We start from the raw sequence: 16,370 nt of genomic DNA, 5'->3' as shown, positions 1-16,370 counted from the left end.
GTATTTTTAGCTTGCTCTATAAACACGCTGGCTCATGAATATCTTAAATGTCACATGAACATAGAAGAGTTATTTTTTCCTGCCATACTGATCACACAGCTGGTGGCAATCATTCCAGCTTCAGGCTAGCTAAGGTCAGCATAGTTAAAAACTCTACTGAAGGTGACTTTGTTAAGGAAAGATTCACTGCAACCTCCAAAGTTTTACAGAGACTGTAAATCATTGGAGCTCCTGTGAATTTTTTGTTTATTGGAGTGTAATCTTTAAATCAGATGATACTGGTTCTGATTTTGATATCAATTTCCTCTCTATATTATTTTCTCACAGCCTATTCCCAAAGTTTTCAACTATCCTGATATTTCTTTGCAGAATTAGCTTGCCATCTCCCCTAAATTAAAGTCAAAGAGTCAGTGGCAGACAGGAGGAGCATGATTAGGAGATGTTTAATAGCAGTATTCAACATTCACATTTATATGTGTTTCTTGCTGTGTTTGTCTCTCTTTGTGAAATCCAATTTTCCATAGCTCCTGGAGCACTCTTCAGCATGCAACCGCATCACATAATAGGACCTACTAGAGCTAATTATGAACTGGCAAATTTGAAGTTAAACCTGTCAGGGAAAAGAGATTGCCACTCACTTTTAGGGACTCATTAAATGCCCACAACAGCAAGCGGTCTGTTGGCTGCTGCAAGAAGCTGGGAGCAGAGAGCGCTCTCATCCTGAGGCAGTAACTGCCTCAGACTAAAGCTCTTTAACCTTTCTGCAATTTGGCTGGCTTTTCTGAGAAGCTGAGAGAGGATTCACAGCTGTGGGGAGGGCATGCGACTCTGGTAATGAGGTTCTCTAGCAAAGCAGTTTCATAGCTGGGCCTGAAATGTGTTAGTAGATGTTGGCTGGGGCCAAAAGACAGAGACGGGAGAGAACCAAGAGCACTTGTTGTTTCCCCTCCCCCTCCCCTTTGTTTTTGCACTCCAGACAGTCTAAGCAGCTGTTTTCACTTTTTCAGTAGCCTTTCTGGACAAGCACTTGCTATCTGCTCCCTGAGCACAGGCGCACCATGGGGTCCACTGTGGCTGTGTTTTGAGAGGAGTGCTGAGTCATCTTTTTCTGTCTGTATCTCTCTTTCTCCAAGGAATGGGCATCTCCGTGCTTCATCAATAGCATGCGATGCTCACCTCTTGCAGTGACCCACGCTGTAGGACGGCAGATACCAGACAAGACATCCATGAAGTGAGACACAGAAACTGCGACCTATAATTGCTCTTCTTCTCCCTAGGGAATCCATTCTCAATGTAAAGATCCTCTGAAGTTGTTGTTCCTCCACAAGGAGCCGTGCAGAAAGCTAAAAACATGATTGAGTGAGAGATGAGAGAAAGGGCGTTTTACTGCATTCCCTCTCATGATGTAGAATTGGGCTGCTTATGTCGTTTTCAAAGTGAATACAAAAACTTCCTTCTCCCTGAAAGCTGTTTCTGTAGCCCAGTGTCCTTCATTATGGTTAGATGTGTTGAACTGGCCAAAACTGGTCTCTTCTGCTTCTGAGAGCAGCTTGATTGTACCTAAATTTGCCATTCAAGGCAGCACAGGTTACAGGTGATAAGCAAAACACCCTTTCCTGAAATGCAGAAAACTGATGGAGAAGAGCCCACAGGCTAGAAACAACTCACGGGCTGGAAAACTACTTAACTTGGCCAATGGTGCGGTGTAAGATGAAAAAAGAGATAAGTTGATAGTTGTTGGTTGTTTTGATCTAGTTCTCCCCAATGCCTTGTTTGACCTGCTCTTAAATAGGCTTACTGAGAGAAGTTGGCTGCAGAAATGAGAAGATCTAGGTCTTCCCTGCATGCTTCCTAGGCGTGGAGCAGGACTAAGCTTGCTGCTTGCTGCTTAGTTTTCTCAGCTTCCCAGTTTCCCATCCACCTGACTTCCCAGCTAGCCTGAGCAATTTTATCAGAGCTGGCAGGAGAAAGAGAGACTTTACTTTTCAAAAACCTATACATTTTTTTCCCGGAAATGAAGTTATTAAACAAATTCCATCCCACAGTAAATGTTGCTTTTCTATATTTTCATTCCATTTCAGGATGAAATCAATTAATTATTGGAAATATGGGATTTTTCCAGAAGGTGTTACTGTATTCTTGGTCTCGTTCATAGTTATTTGACAACGTGATGGCTGCACAATATACAGACACAAACTGAAGGATAAACTACCTTCTTTTTCCATTTTGGAGGCTCTGACTCTTTTGGTCCAGCATAGAGCTTCAGCAAGCTTGCTAAGTGGCAGTTATAAGTTAATAAATAATACATGAACAGAATTCTTTTCCAGGTAACCCAATGAACACATTTAAAACAAAAATGGTCAGGCGACCCAAAGTCATTTTAATATATCTTTTTTTTCATTTCACTGTATGCAGAAATATTGAGTGGTTTCTCTCTTCTCTGAATTGTTTAAAATAATGTCACAAGAAAACAGAAGAGCTTGTAAAAAGCTTGAGTTTAACATATAACATGACCTGAAAAAGATTAGATTGAACCATAGCTTGCAATGAGCAAGGAGTTAAATTTTTCATTTTCCATGAAGTCATTCCTCAATTGGAGGAGGCATTTTAGTAAAAATAAGAAGTGACTGCCAGCAAAATGTCAATAGAAGCTGTGCAAAGGAGGGCAATTTGGGGGTTTGTCTTTGAAAAGCATGTCTCTGAACTGCACATCAAAATACAGAGGTTCTGACAAAAATTGTGTGCTTTTTTTTATTTTTTTCCAGACAAAATCTTTCAGCCAGCAGAAAAGCCTAGATTTTTCTGCCTAACCTCACTTAAAATATGCGGATGAAAATTGTACAAGAAAATAACAATGCAAGAAAGAAAAGCTGGCTGTGGACTGTTGTGCCTGACAGAATGAGGGCTGAAGGAGGCACTAGGCATTAAGAGTCTAACCGAATGCCCAAATGAGTTATGCTGAATTAGATGAAAAATGTTAAATTGTTCAATATTATAACTCTTCTAATGTAGTAAATCACTGTGCATAGGCAAAATAATTACCCATTCTGTATTCTTCAGCTACTTCTATGAGTAATGACCAGAAATTAATTACGAAAAATGGAAATGTTCCTTTTAGCAGAAGAAATAACATGTATGCTACTCTTTCTGTACAAAGAAGGCTGGATACCTTAATAGCTTTGGGACAAAGACTACTTCTCTGCTGTGGGTGTCTAGTACTTACCACAGAATCTAGTTAATTAGCTACCCCAATTACACAGAATCACAGAATGGTTGAGGTTGGAAGGGACCTCTGGAGATCATCTAGTCCAACCTCCCTGCTCAAGCAGGGTACTCTAGAACACATTGCAATAGGATCACATCCAGACGGGTTTTCAATATCTCCAGCGAAGGAGACTCCACCACCTCTGTGGGAAACCTGTTCCAATGCTCTGTCACCCTCACAGTCAAGAAGTTTTTCCTCAGGTTCAGATGGAACTTCCTGTGGTTCAGTTTCTGCCCGTTGCCTCTTGTCCTGTCGCTGGGCACCACGGAGAAGAGGCTGGCCCCATCCTCTTGACACTCCCCCTTCAGATACTTGTACACGTTGATGACATCCCCTCTCAGTCTTCTCTTCTCCAGGCTGAACAGGCCCAGCTCTCGCAGTCTTTCTTCATAGGAGAGGTGTTCCAGTCCTCTAATCATCTTGGTAGCCCTCCGCTGGACTCTCCCCAGTAGTGCCATGTCTCTCTTGTACTGGGGAGCCCAGAACTGGACGCAGTACTCCAGGTGAGGCCTCACCAGGGCTGAGGAGAGGGGCAGGATCACTTCCCTCCACCTGCTGGCAACACTCTGCCTCATGCACCCCAGGACACCATTGGCCTTCTTGGCCACAAGGGCACACTGCTGGCTCATGCTTAACTTGTTGTCCACCAGCACTCCCAGGTCCTTCTCGGCAGAGCTGCTTTCCAGCAGGTCAACCCCCAGCGTTCATTTCCTGCCTTAACAATGACAGTCCTTGCCTAGCTGGCAAGGACCTGGGCAGTCTCCTGAATTCTTTTGTGGAGCTGGAGTGAGAGTGGGAGCAAGCTAGCCCAGGTCTGCCAATGCTGCAATGACAATGCCAGCAGAGCAGTCTGCGCTAGTGGACAGCTGCGTATCAGACTCGAGTCACTCTACAATGTGTGGTGCAGAGACACCCAGGCTAGTATAGGGACAAATTATCCATAATGTGTATTGTAATATCTATGTCTTGTGCCTGCTACAGCCTTACAGTCTAACTATCTAAGATGCCCAACGCATGGGAGGGAGGATCAGGTGAAGAGCATGCTGGGGTATTTTTAATTGCTGACTGCCACTTCCCCAGGGCACCAGTTGCTGCACAGTACAACCTATAGGAAATCCTGTTGAAGTAAAAACATCTTTAGGCCAATGGTTTCAGGATGCAGGCCTGCTTGCTGGCACACACTCATTTTGTCACGTTATCCCAGCTTCCTAAGTGGCAGCAGCTCAAAAAACATGAGAGATGCTAAGCCCTCTGATGACACTCTCAGGGCTTCGTAAAAGATACAGTAAGCTGCTGGGTAGCCCTTTTGTCCCATTGTGTCTTGTCTTGACCCTCATAACCACAGTAATTGAGGTCCACTCGATCTCCTTGGGAAAAGGTTGTTTTCCTGAAGCAAATTGAATTGGAGCGATAGAGATGCTGAGGTACAGTACAGACCTGAACTTAGCATCTGCTTCACTACACTGCCTTTCCTGAAGGTATTCTTGGGCTGTGTTTGAAGTACCTCATGTGATCCCTCTGCAAATGCCCTCTCTGTCTATGGAGGTGCAAGTACAAACCTGGCTTTTCCTGTAAGTTAGTGTGGGGATGTGGTCATTTCTGGAGTATATCTATGATGTGAACCATTCTGAATTTCCTAATGAGGGCTTTGAATAGGGGCTACCATGACTTTTTCACTGTTTTTAATGAAGGACTTACAAGGTAAGGTTTGGGCTTGGGAAACCACAGGACCTCTGTATCCAAACATTTCAGTCAGTTAAAGCCTTAGGGCAGAAATTCGCTTCCAGACCTCAGGATCTGTTGCCTCCTATAGCGGAGTTAAATGGCTTCTTTCCAACCCTCACAGTTTAATAGACACCTTGTGGAGGAAACAGACTTCAAAAAACAAATGTCAGCAGAGGCAGCAGAAGGCTTCAAGTACTTTAAATGATCCTTATGCCCTGATTTGTCTTCTTCAGACAGAGCTACGGTGACCAGTTCCATAAAAGCGTCTCTTGGTCTCTGCATTCCCAGTTATCTCTCTCTGTTTTTCTCAGATTAGTGCATACCTTCAGAGTAGATCTGGCCAGCATTTTGCCAATCAGAAATGGCTTCTCCCTTTCCTAAATAATGTTTTTCTCTGAGTTTTTTGTCTAATTTTTCTATTTTTCTTCTCTTCTGAGAAGCAGAATGCAGAAGGCTTGCTGGAAAAGAAAAGTACCACAGCTACTCAAAGCCCCAAATTGAAGTTGAAATAATTCTTTGAAGAAATGGTTTCCATTTCCCATTGGACTGTTAATGCAGAAGCAGCAGTAACCAGGAGGTAACACCCGTCCTTGTATGGCACAGCACATAGCAGGTCCTCTGCACATCTGACAATCTTCAGGCGGTCCCCACACTTGTACTTTCACTGCCCTCCCATCTTCACATAGCAGTATTTTTCTTGCTGTCCTGAGATAGGAAACAGCCTGCTTTTGCAGTGCTAAAATAGACCTTCCAAACGCATCTGCTTTTTGGCCTGCAACCACTGACCTCTGCACTATATATGACGGGGACGTCATGATGATGCCCATTCAGCAGATGACTGGTGATAGACCAATTCGGTCAGCTTTTTAACTGATTTTATTACAATGCAAATGATAAATTCCCAAATTGTCCCATCTTGAAGCCTTGTTTGCGGTTCTAGTTTTTCCAGGACTGCCTCTGACATCTTATCCAGACACCTCTTAGCATTTGCTATTGTTAGATTACTGCCTTTTTAAGATATTTAATTTAATTTTTAAGGCCCCTTTTTTTCTAGGCGTTCTATCTTTCATCTCAATGAACTAACACAAATAACAAGACCTGATCTCATTGTTCTCTGTATCTGTGAGCATCTGAGCGTGCTCGGGGATTTTCTTTAAGTAATGATCATCTTTTGTTCAGCTGGCTTTTATCATTCAATTTTTCCCCGACAGGATAAATTTTTTGTGTGTTTTGGGCTACTTCTAGAGTTTTTCTCTAATAGTTAGTCAGCTGATCTGGGGACAAGCAATAAGTTTATGATTCTGCGGCTGATCCAAAAAATGGCAGGGAAATCCAATCTGAGTCTAATTGAATAGGATTTTTCTTTTCTAAATTAAAAACCAAATGCTTTCATTTCAACCTGTTTATATAGATTTTTGGCGATTTATATAGTTTTAGAATTATGTAAACCTTTCTCTAAAGCACTGCTTCTCTTCCTAGTCATTAAAGGTACATCAAAAATGTCATTTGTAAATGAATTGTTTCTTTTGCTCACACAAAAGCAGCCAGAAAAACATTTTTATTGTCTACAAACAAAGGCTAGTTGAAAAATAACAACAAGGATATTTTGATATATAGAAAAAAGAGATTTCTCAATTATTTTTGATAAACGGTTTTGTTAAAATTGACTTGCTTTTGAACCTTTTCTCTAACCACATTTGCTGTTCGTCCTTCATGCTTTTTCTGGCTCTGATAGCGTTCTCTCCCTTGTCTCAGTCTCATATAAGGTGTATCTTTATGCTGCAATGTGCAAATGTGAATGAGAATGCTGTCCTGTGGGTACCCTAGATGTGGTGGAAGTTCCTCTCAGTGCTTCAGATATTTGCAGTAGGCAGCAGGTTGGAGAACCAATATTGGGGCATTCTGGCACACTGAAATTGTTGCAGCATTGAGCTGCATTCAAGTATTTCTCCTGCCGTAGTCCAGAGGGGGCAGAACATCTGCTTCCCACCTACAAGAGTTGGCCAGCCACAACTAGAGGGAAGAAAGTGGTGGAGAGGGGAGCTATGTAAAGTGCAGGTCTCCTAAAGTCTCAGGATAGCAAGAAAGGCTGCTGGGGAGGCTTCAGGAAGGGATCACTTCCTACAGGAGGAGAAAGCTAGAAAAATGCACTGGCTAAAGGGCCGGAGGCATTAGTGCCTGGGAATAGTATTAGGGACCCTCTCAGCTGTGGGGTTGGAGGGAGTTCTTAGGTGGATTCAGGATCAACCTGGATTGCAGGGGAGTGGGTCAGGCAGGTGGATACTCTGAAGAGGTGCAAGGAGCCAGCCTAGGTGGAAGCATCAGACTTCCATGCTTGGATCAGAGATCAAAGTGTGGTCCATGGGACAAGGAATTTAATGTCATGCGACATGGAAAGTATGTCGTAGGTGTTTTACTGTCGGTGGCTCTGTCCTGTTCAGAAGCAGTAGAAGTGTCCTGGTGGTACTGGTTGCCTCAGCAGTTACCTTTCTGAATGTTGCTGCAGTGACCTTTTCCTCCTTTCCATTTGGGTGTTTGGAAGATACGCATCTGTCACTGCAACACATGAAGCATGTGGACGGATGTGTGCTGCTCAGGTGAATCAGCAGCATTTAATTCCCAGGCAGTCAGATTCAATTAACAGTGTTTTCCTTTTCTTTCCCCTGGGATTTGGTTTATAGTTATTCTTATATATAACTCATGCTGCAGAAATTAATCTTTTCTCTATTGTTCTGTAAATTATTGCAAACAACATATCATCAATTAAACATTTTCCCTTTCCTTTTAAAAAAGGCCTCAATGAGCTTTTTTTTACCTATCAGAAGCAAAAGACATTTATATCTTGCAAACAGCCTAGACCTCCGTTTTATTTTTTCATTTTTATTATTATTTTAATTAAAACTTTTTAGTGTCTTCATCAAACTGTAGATTGTAGATATTCAAACAATCCCATTGTCTTGGAAATCTCATTCTAGATATTTACATTTGGAAATGAAAATCTTTTCTGGTTACTGTAAAGGCAGCTCAGAGAGTTAATAACGTTTGGGGTAAAAAACAAAGGCAATAGAAAGAACGGCCTTTGAATAGCAGAAGGAATGCCTAGGGATGAGGAGGCATGAAAAGAGAACTGTAGGAACTCATTATTAGACACAAAAAATGTCTGAGAATGACTGAAGAGCCTCTTCTATTTGGGGCTGAGCAGTTCCTGATGGAACAATCAACGAAGAATTATGCCTACTTTACAAATAATCCCATGCCTTTTTAGTCCCATTAGCGCTAGGTGCATCTCCTCAAGTTCATTCCTTTGCAAATGCCATTCCTCACAGAAAGCCCATCTGAGTGAAAATGTTCACTCTCTCACCTCTCGTGTAGGACAGTTCCTATAAGGCATGGATGTTCCTAGAAAAATAGGTACTAGAGTGAAGGTATGGGGATGGACGACCCTGCAAGCAGCCATCTTTCACTCTCTCATTTTCCCTTCTCCCATGAGTCACAGAGAGATCTGCTCACGTGAGTCCTTTGTAAACAATAGCGTGCTTCTATGGGATGGGGCAAAAATGAGTTCCTGGGTCTGGTAGCATCCTTCACTAGCAGACCCGGGTCTGGAAGGGGATATCTGTATGCAGCCTCAGAGGTAAAAACACAGCCTGTTAGCAGTTCTCAGAGAAGTAGCCTGTTTGATAAGGAGAGACACTGCTGCAGTCCAAGGTCCACTTGCAGTGATTTGGCCATACTCCTCATGAAGACGTGCAATTGTTAAAATGAATCCTTCAAAGTCACAGTGCAGTGATGTGCCTGGAAGGAGTGTTATCAGGCATCCTATTTCCCCCTTCCCATTAAATGTGCTTACTACCATGTGGTGCTGGGGGGTTTCTTTCCCACCACTGCAGAGCATGTCCTTCTGTGCTGTGCAGAAGGAGAGTATTGCTGTGGTCCAACAGTCGTCCTTTCAGCGAGATGTTTAGAGCCTTCCTTACAATTTCAGTGTCCCTGAAAGAGCAGACTGATCCCAACTCTCTACTAGGAGTGTGAATCTGCTAGGTCTACATGTTGGCCCGTGGATATCCAACGGTGATTGATCCCACCTTTCTCAGACTCCTGCCTGGAGATGCCTGCCTCTACAAAGGGAGCTTCAGTGAGTAACTTGGAGCAAACACCTGGCTTTCAGACAGGTGCATTTGTCCCAGAAGGATCTTGTCTCTGAACTGTTGCCTTAAGAGATCTATAGCCAGTTAGTCTGCAAAAAGCATCCATATCTATCTTCACCTCAGGGAGTAGACTGCCTGCCTCTACAGCATGACAAGGTGCAGTCCCAGAAAGATACGGGCTATATTCCCTGTCCCTGCTCGTAATTGATGAGTCAGTGGAATAATTGCTTACAGATATTCTCTACAACTCCAAAGACTGAAATAATCACATGGCCCAGGATCTTCATGCCCATCACTGAGACATATTTGACCTACTTTAGGCAAATTAAAAATGAGTAACCTGTGTTTCCAATTGCTTGAAAAGGAAGATTGTCTTCTGCAATTATCTTCTCAAGGCGCATGCGGTTTCTGAAAATACCCCAGAGCTATGAAGGATGATTATGGAGCGATATCCCTGAACGTATCACAATTTCATAGCAGTCAGAAATACAAAGGAATAAAAAAGGACTTGAAAGCACCATCCCAGCACGCAACGGTGTTTGAGACAGTGACAGTTGCCAAAGGGTTGCTGAATATCACTGGCTAAAACATTCATCTCTGGTGGTGAACCCTACTTGGCCTGGGAGTTTAGAGCCACTTCCTTCATCAATGTTAGTGGGTGTGAGTGGCGCTGTATTTAGCACTTAACAACCTTTTCATGATGGTATGGCTTCACTGGGCTGAGCCACCCCAAAACAGCTGGAGGAGGAGTCAGTAGGCACAGCTGGCTTAGCGCAGAACCATGGATAAAGTTTTGTGATAGGACTGGTAACATATTCACGCAAGAACCATTACTCTCCTGCCCCTTAGTAGTCCAAGGATGGGTAGCTACTGACATTTCAACAATAGATAAAAATTGTTGAATATTGCTTCCCTTTGAAGCTGGGAGAAGGTAAAGCCTGCCAACCTTGCTGCTTTCCCTTTTTTGTCATTTTGTTATTTTTGTCAAATATCATATTTTAGTTAGAGACATAACAGTGATGTGGCATGCTATAGGACCAGCTCTTAGGCCATGGATATCTGCATTATTTGTCACATAGGACTGGAATTATGGTTAATAATTAAAGGGTATTACAATGAGTCTTATGAAGACCTAGCTGAAAATCATGATGACAAGAAATCATCATATACATGCATCTGAATTCCATCCCTTCCTGGAGCTTCTGCCAAGTCATCAATATCTAAATAGAATGTATGGTTATGAATAGCTGAAACAAATTTTCTGTAAGATGGAAAGATTGCCATGATTAAAGTCTTTGATGTTAATGACAGGGAGAGGAGGAAAGGACATGCAATAATTTGAGGCTTGATCTAATCACTACTAAGTAGGAAGAGGCTCCATTACCAGCAACACCTACTGTTGAGGAAAGCAGAACTGAGCCTTTAGCTGCTACTTCCAAGAATGTTCTTTCACAGCATGGGAAAAAACAATAGTTCAGCTGCTGCATTTGGGGTTGGAGTGTATCTGCAGCATTAACTGTAGTGGCACATCCCCCAAATTATGTTGATTCAGATTAGTTAGATTTCTTAAAATAAAGCACAGTAAAAAACAGATGTACAAATCCTGAACCCTGTCCAAACTGCAGCAGGCCTGTGTAACAAAAGTTCTTGCATTCTGGACACTCTGGCAAAAGCTCCAATTAACTGAATTCTTCAAAAAACCCGAAGAGATCTCATGGAGATTATAAGATATTTTACTTTTTGTAGCTGGGAGTGGGAACAAGGAGACAATTAAAAAAAAAAAAAGACTAAAAAGACTAAATTTTTCCTGAGACACCAGTCTTTCTTCCCCAAGACAGATTTGTCTGTGGAAGTTTTATTTTTTGCCAGATTTTACTCTTTTTCTGGCAAGTTACTTTAGATGATTTGTTGTTGTTGTTGTGATCTTTACATGTTTCTTTTCTTGGACACAGGAGAGAAGAATGGTCTGATGAGAGCATTTCAAGCTGTTCTCGTGTAGCATCCAGCAGGTCTCAGACACGTACCTGCCTTAAGTCCACATCTGATTCTTTCCAGAACTGTATCTTGTGGCCTAAGAAAGTAAAAGACAGGGGTTATACTTGAGAAGAAGGGGCAAGAAAGTGCCTCTGAAAGGGAAGTTGGAGCTCAAGCGGAGCTGATTGATAGCAGACTTGCTGTTTTGAAAGGCTTCTACTTTGCATAATCTCTCTCTGAAAAACCCCACCAGCTAGCACAGGGGGACTAAATTTAGTTAACAGAGTTCACTGCCTCTCAGCTGGTTGCAACTCTAAGTCATTAGTCATTTGCTGGCTTGGCATTGACTCGCTCAGCTCCAGGAAATGACTACAAAACAAAACTGCAATGTCCTGCTAGGGACAAGAAAAAGCATCCCAGAAAGAAATGACAACTCTATCTAGCAAGGATAGAGGAAGGATGCCGGCATCATCCCTGACCAAAAGGCAGAGCGGCCTTGGGCTGCTATTGAAATTCTCACTTCCACAAATAAGGCATTGCTATTTTAGAAAGGGAATGAACAAAAGTGGAAGAGTGAAATTACTTTTAAACAGCAGTCACAAGAAGAGCAACAGTAGCCTTCACTCAAAAGATGTGCATGCACCCGTGCTTCAAAGTGTAGGGAAGAAAGGCTTAGGCACTTGAGCGCTTTTGAAGCAGCAAACCTATTTGTCTTAAGCAGACAGAAAAGGCCTATCCCATGTCCTGTGGCAGGCACAGAGTATTATCTTGCAGTGGGCTTCATAGAGCAAAGCCCTACTTGGAGGCAAAGAGGAAGGTAGGTGGTAGGCCTACATGTTCTAGAGTTTGGGATTGTTAGGGCAATTTAATATTTTCTGAAGTCTGGAACTAAAAGCCATCCTTATCCTTGCTGCAAAACTGAACTGCTTGGCAGCTTTCTTTTGAAATCATGAGTCTGAAAAGGTAGAATCTAGGGAAGCAGAAGACGTTTTCTACCAATAGCTCAGCCACTGAATTACAATAGCTTATGCCACAGTCTGACTTCAGCTAGAGACAACTTTGGACATGGTATTTTCTACCTGCTTAAATGCTATTTGCACACAGGAAAGAGTCCACAGGAGACCACTCAGTTTTTCTCAATGTATGATATCCCAGGCTGGACTTAGTACTGCAGCTGCAGCCTTTACCCTGCCAAAGCATGAGTTCAATATTCTCACGGACATATTCCAAGAGGGATGCAGTGGTACCCTGCTGCATATTCTGTTTGTCACCCCCAAATCCTTTATCACTCCAATAGTCAGCTGGCTACCGGTTTCGTAAGGGCATGTTTGCTTTCCCCCTCAGAATGGATCACTTGTCTCTGCGGCATTTTATCTTGCTGACCTCAGGCCATCTTTCCGATTTGTCAAGACCATTTTGAATTCTGATCCAGCTCTCTCCAGTGCCCCTTTCAATTCAGTGTCATCTGCAGATGCTGTAAGTGCACTTTCCTCTCCATCACCCTGGTCGTTAATGAAACAATTGAATAGAACCAGGTTCAGGACAGACCCCCATGGGAACCCATTTGCATCTCTTCCCATGAATGACAGTGAACAACTATTCTGTCTTCTAAAAAACAAATAATCCTTCCATCAGCCAGCTGTCAGCTCCCCTCAAGACAATTCATCTGAGCTGCAGGTTCATTGTTTGCTAATGAGAAAGTTACCTGCAGCTTTACTGAAATTGAAGCTTTACACGTACATACTGCAGCCAGTGATGGACCCCTTCTGCACCAGGCCAGCTCCCCCAGCCTTTAGAGTCCCCTCCTGCCTGTCCTTCTCCTTTATCCTTCAGGTAAGCACATATGAGCTCAATTTAATCCCAAATTCTGTGGTTCCTGACACTACAGTTAGAGTGATTATCTCACAGCTCACTAGGGTCTCTTTTTCCCCTTTACAAGCTTAGCTATATGTTTACCCTTCTCCAGGTCACAGGGACTTCACCTTTCCTCTGCTAGTTCTTGGAAATATGTGCAATTATCTTTAAGATTACTTTAGCTGATTCTGTGAGCACTCAAAGGTGAGATTCATCAGATTCTGCCAACTTTCCTAGTATTTGTTATCTATCTTTTTCCTTAGTCCAGCAGGTGTTTTTCTTGCCTCGTGACATTGTCCAGCCACCCTGTTTTGGGAAGATCAGAGAAAAGAAATTGTAAAATAATTGTTTGTATCTGCCGTTACTTTCTCTCTTTTCCTGTGACCTATACTTTGTTTTGTACTGTCTTGTTCTACTTAAGAACTTTTTCTTGTTGCTTTATCAGGTTTCTCATACTTATTCCTCCCTTCTCATATCTTGATATGGGATTTCTGAGCCTCCAGGACAACTTTTGGAGCGAATATTTGCCCTTTTCTCCACAGCTGTGAAGAAAGGAAATTCCAAGAAAATTACACTACTCCTGAAGAGGAGATACCAATAAAAATGCAGATGTGATGCCGTACAATGCAAAACTGTGAGGAACTGTTGGTGTAAATGCTGAGCATGATTGGCAATGTCATAATGGAGTGTCTTGGGAGGCAAGACTACAGCATCCCCTCAGCATTTTACATTGAATTTATGGTGCTGTTTTACTTCCTCCAGCTTGGGGTGCAGGTAAGTGTAACCAGGGAGTAGATGGGAAAAGAAATAAAGAGAGCTTGGGGAATTCAGACGGAACACTTATGTTTTCAATTTTTTTTTCTACCATCATCTTGTTTCTAGACTACAAATTCAAATTCAGTCAGCTCACTAGAAATAATCACATGTTGTTTCTCTCAGAGACAGCTGAATATCTTAAATGGCTTGATAGCTTAAGCATTTTATGCATCTCTCTGGATGGTGACATTTGAGATCAACGAATATTGCAAACTGTGGGACTTCCAGCATAAATTAAGCAGAGTAATCTGAGGCAGTTTGGGACTGTGACACTGAGGGAGAAGTAATATCTACAGTTTGTAGTGTGAATTTAAGCAAATCAAAGACAAATTTTGTAGGTGGCCCAATGGTAAAAAGCGAACACTAGCACAGTGAAAGCGCAGCTGGCTCACAGGTCTTTTATGAGAGGGCTAGTGGTAACAGCAAGGCTGAGATGAAGGAACAGTCTAATGTGCCTACTGCTCCACACTGCCTTCTTACTACGTGATTACTCAATACATTTCTTACTGGATGTGGAGTGCGTTTTCTTTTGGCATAATCCAGTAATCACAGATCTGAATGATAATACCTGACTTCCACTGTGCTGATTGCATTTCCCACCATGTGTGTACATGCTAGGCCTGACTGACCTTACTCTGCAGGAACTAGGGAAGTGAATGAGAAGGATCACATCTGAGAATACTTCTTCAGGCAGGTCAACTTCTTTCCATGTGAATGAGAGGCCGGAGACACTTGTGGCCTTGTTCAGCAGGACCATGTCTGTATGTTCCCTGTGCTGGTAAACAGGCCCTTTCATCTCTTGGGGGGGGAGTATGGGGGTTAGTCCAGGTGCCTACCCTCAGTAGGTGCATTGAGATTTCTGGCAGTAGACATCTATGTTGAGTAGACAGTAGGTAGAAAATGTATACGTATACTTAGCTGCATGTTGTGGTATAATTGTGCTGTTTGGAGATATAATTTTTTTTTTATTATAATAAAAATACTTCTCTGAAGGATGAATTGTGGTTCAGACAAAGTGAGAAACTAATCACAATTGAGACTCCACCAGCAGTCGGCAATTCACTCAGAAGTAAGTGTAGCTGATCCACATTACTGCAGAGATCCTTAATTCATCCTCTCACAATTCTCCCTGAGGTAGTATCATGCATTGGGGTAATTTTAGCTGTCACTGCAATTTGTTAGACGTTGCAGGGTATCTGCTTGTTAAACAACCTCAAGTGTGAATTAGAAGACCCCATCTCTGTTTGGTGGCATTCTTTTGAACAAGAACCCCAGTCCTGCTTGTGGGAGGACATCTAGTTTACAGGCACAGGAATGCTGAGTTAGAGGCAAGGTGGGAGCCCATGCACCCTTGCCTCAAGTTTCAGGGTAATGCTTGGAAAAGCCAGTCTGGAGTCCTGGGGGACCCATTTGCTTTCCTCCAGAATGCCTTGCCCCTGAAACTAGTGCACCTGCTTGCAGTAAGCTCCAGTCATTCTGTTTGTTAGTCCAGACGGTCTGATGGGGAATTATAGCCTGTAACTTCTAGCTCTTTCTGCTCCATGTGTGGGCACCTTCTTCTGTTCCTTCTGCTGAAGAAATAGATTGCCTGAGTCTCTGGTCCCGACTTTGTCTGTGGGCAGTAAGTTGTGATTTTTTCTCCAGTTGTGCAGGGCAAAACCAAGAGAAAAGTCAAGCAAGACTTGGGAAAATGCTTTTTCCATGCTTGTTGCCGACAGGACTCTTCCTACGGTCTGCAGCCCTACAGGGTTCAGGCTCTTCCTTTCCTTCTTTCTTTTTTTCTCTCTCTTTGCAGTCAAGCCTTTCTTTGGCTCCAAAACTGTCTGCAGAGGAACTGTGGTTCCATTTGCCACAAAGCAATTAGATGGAAAAGTGCCTGAAAAAAAAAAAAACCCTTCTCAGTGACAATATCAAAACATACGCAAAAAGAAGTTATGCTGGAAGTGTTCCCTTTTCATTGTGTTGCTTCTTCATAATAACCATGGAGACAACCTTTGTTCCAGGTTCCCTAAGAACAAATTCAACAAAAATGAAAGAAGAAATGGAAAATAAAGTTTATTTCAGAATTAGAGAGTCCTGCCCTACAGGTTGGGTCTGTAAGAGGCTATTAGAATCTCATTAGTATCATACTAGATGTAAGGTACTATTATTTAAAAAACTCTTATCATAAATTAGAGCTTAGCTGATAAATATTTTTATTCAGAAAACAATGAAGGAAAAGGACATGAAACATAATTTTTTTTTTTTTGAAGTTTAACTTAGATGCTAAAAGCTTTTAAAATGAAACAAACGACAAAGCCTTTTTCTTCTTTCCATGGTAAAGTTCCTATACACCATAAACCTGATTCAAAATTGCTGTCCACTCCCTGCTTGTCCAGGCTTTACCCTCCCTACCAGCAGGTTGCCCATTTGTGTGCAGTTTGGCACCATGTTCAGGTCGTGATGGCTCTTTATCTGTAGCCTTAGGAAGACTCTTTAGACCACTGGTGTGTTCGTGGATCAACGCTAATGCATGGTGAATGGAGAATATGACACAGCAGCCTTGAAATATCAAGTTCTCAAGAGAGCAAGGCTGGAAGAATGAATAT

The 16,370-nt window shown here is 42.5% G+C and overlaps 1 long non-coding RNA gene across 1 annotated transcript; it reads right to left on the bottom strand.

Annotated features, from left to right (window-relative positions):
• Window positions 1–10,853: 10,853 nt before the first annotated feature.
• LOC138064407 (uncharacterized) lies at window positions 10,854–15,576 on the bottom strand. Its single transcript, XR_011137653.1, has 2 exons — window positions 14,412–15,576; window positions 10,854–11,209 (listed from the first exon to the last, which is right to left on the bottom strand). It is a non-coding gene; the product is annotated as an uncharacterized lncRNA (long non-coding RNA).
• Between the last annotated feature and the right edge of the window lie 794 nt (window positions 15,577–16,370).

This window comes from Struthio camelus, chromosome Z, assembly GCF_040807025.1.
Source record: "Struthio camelus isolate bStrCam1 chromosome Z, bStrCam1.hap1, whole genome shotgun sequence".
NCBI classification, from domain to species: domain Eukaryota; kingdom Metazoa; phylum Chordata; class Aves; order Struthioniformes; family Struthionidae; genus Struthio; species Struthio camelus.
This window is presented reverse-complemented; position numbering and strand designations above follow the sequence as displayed.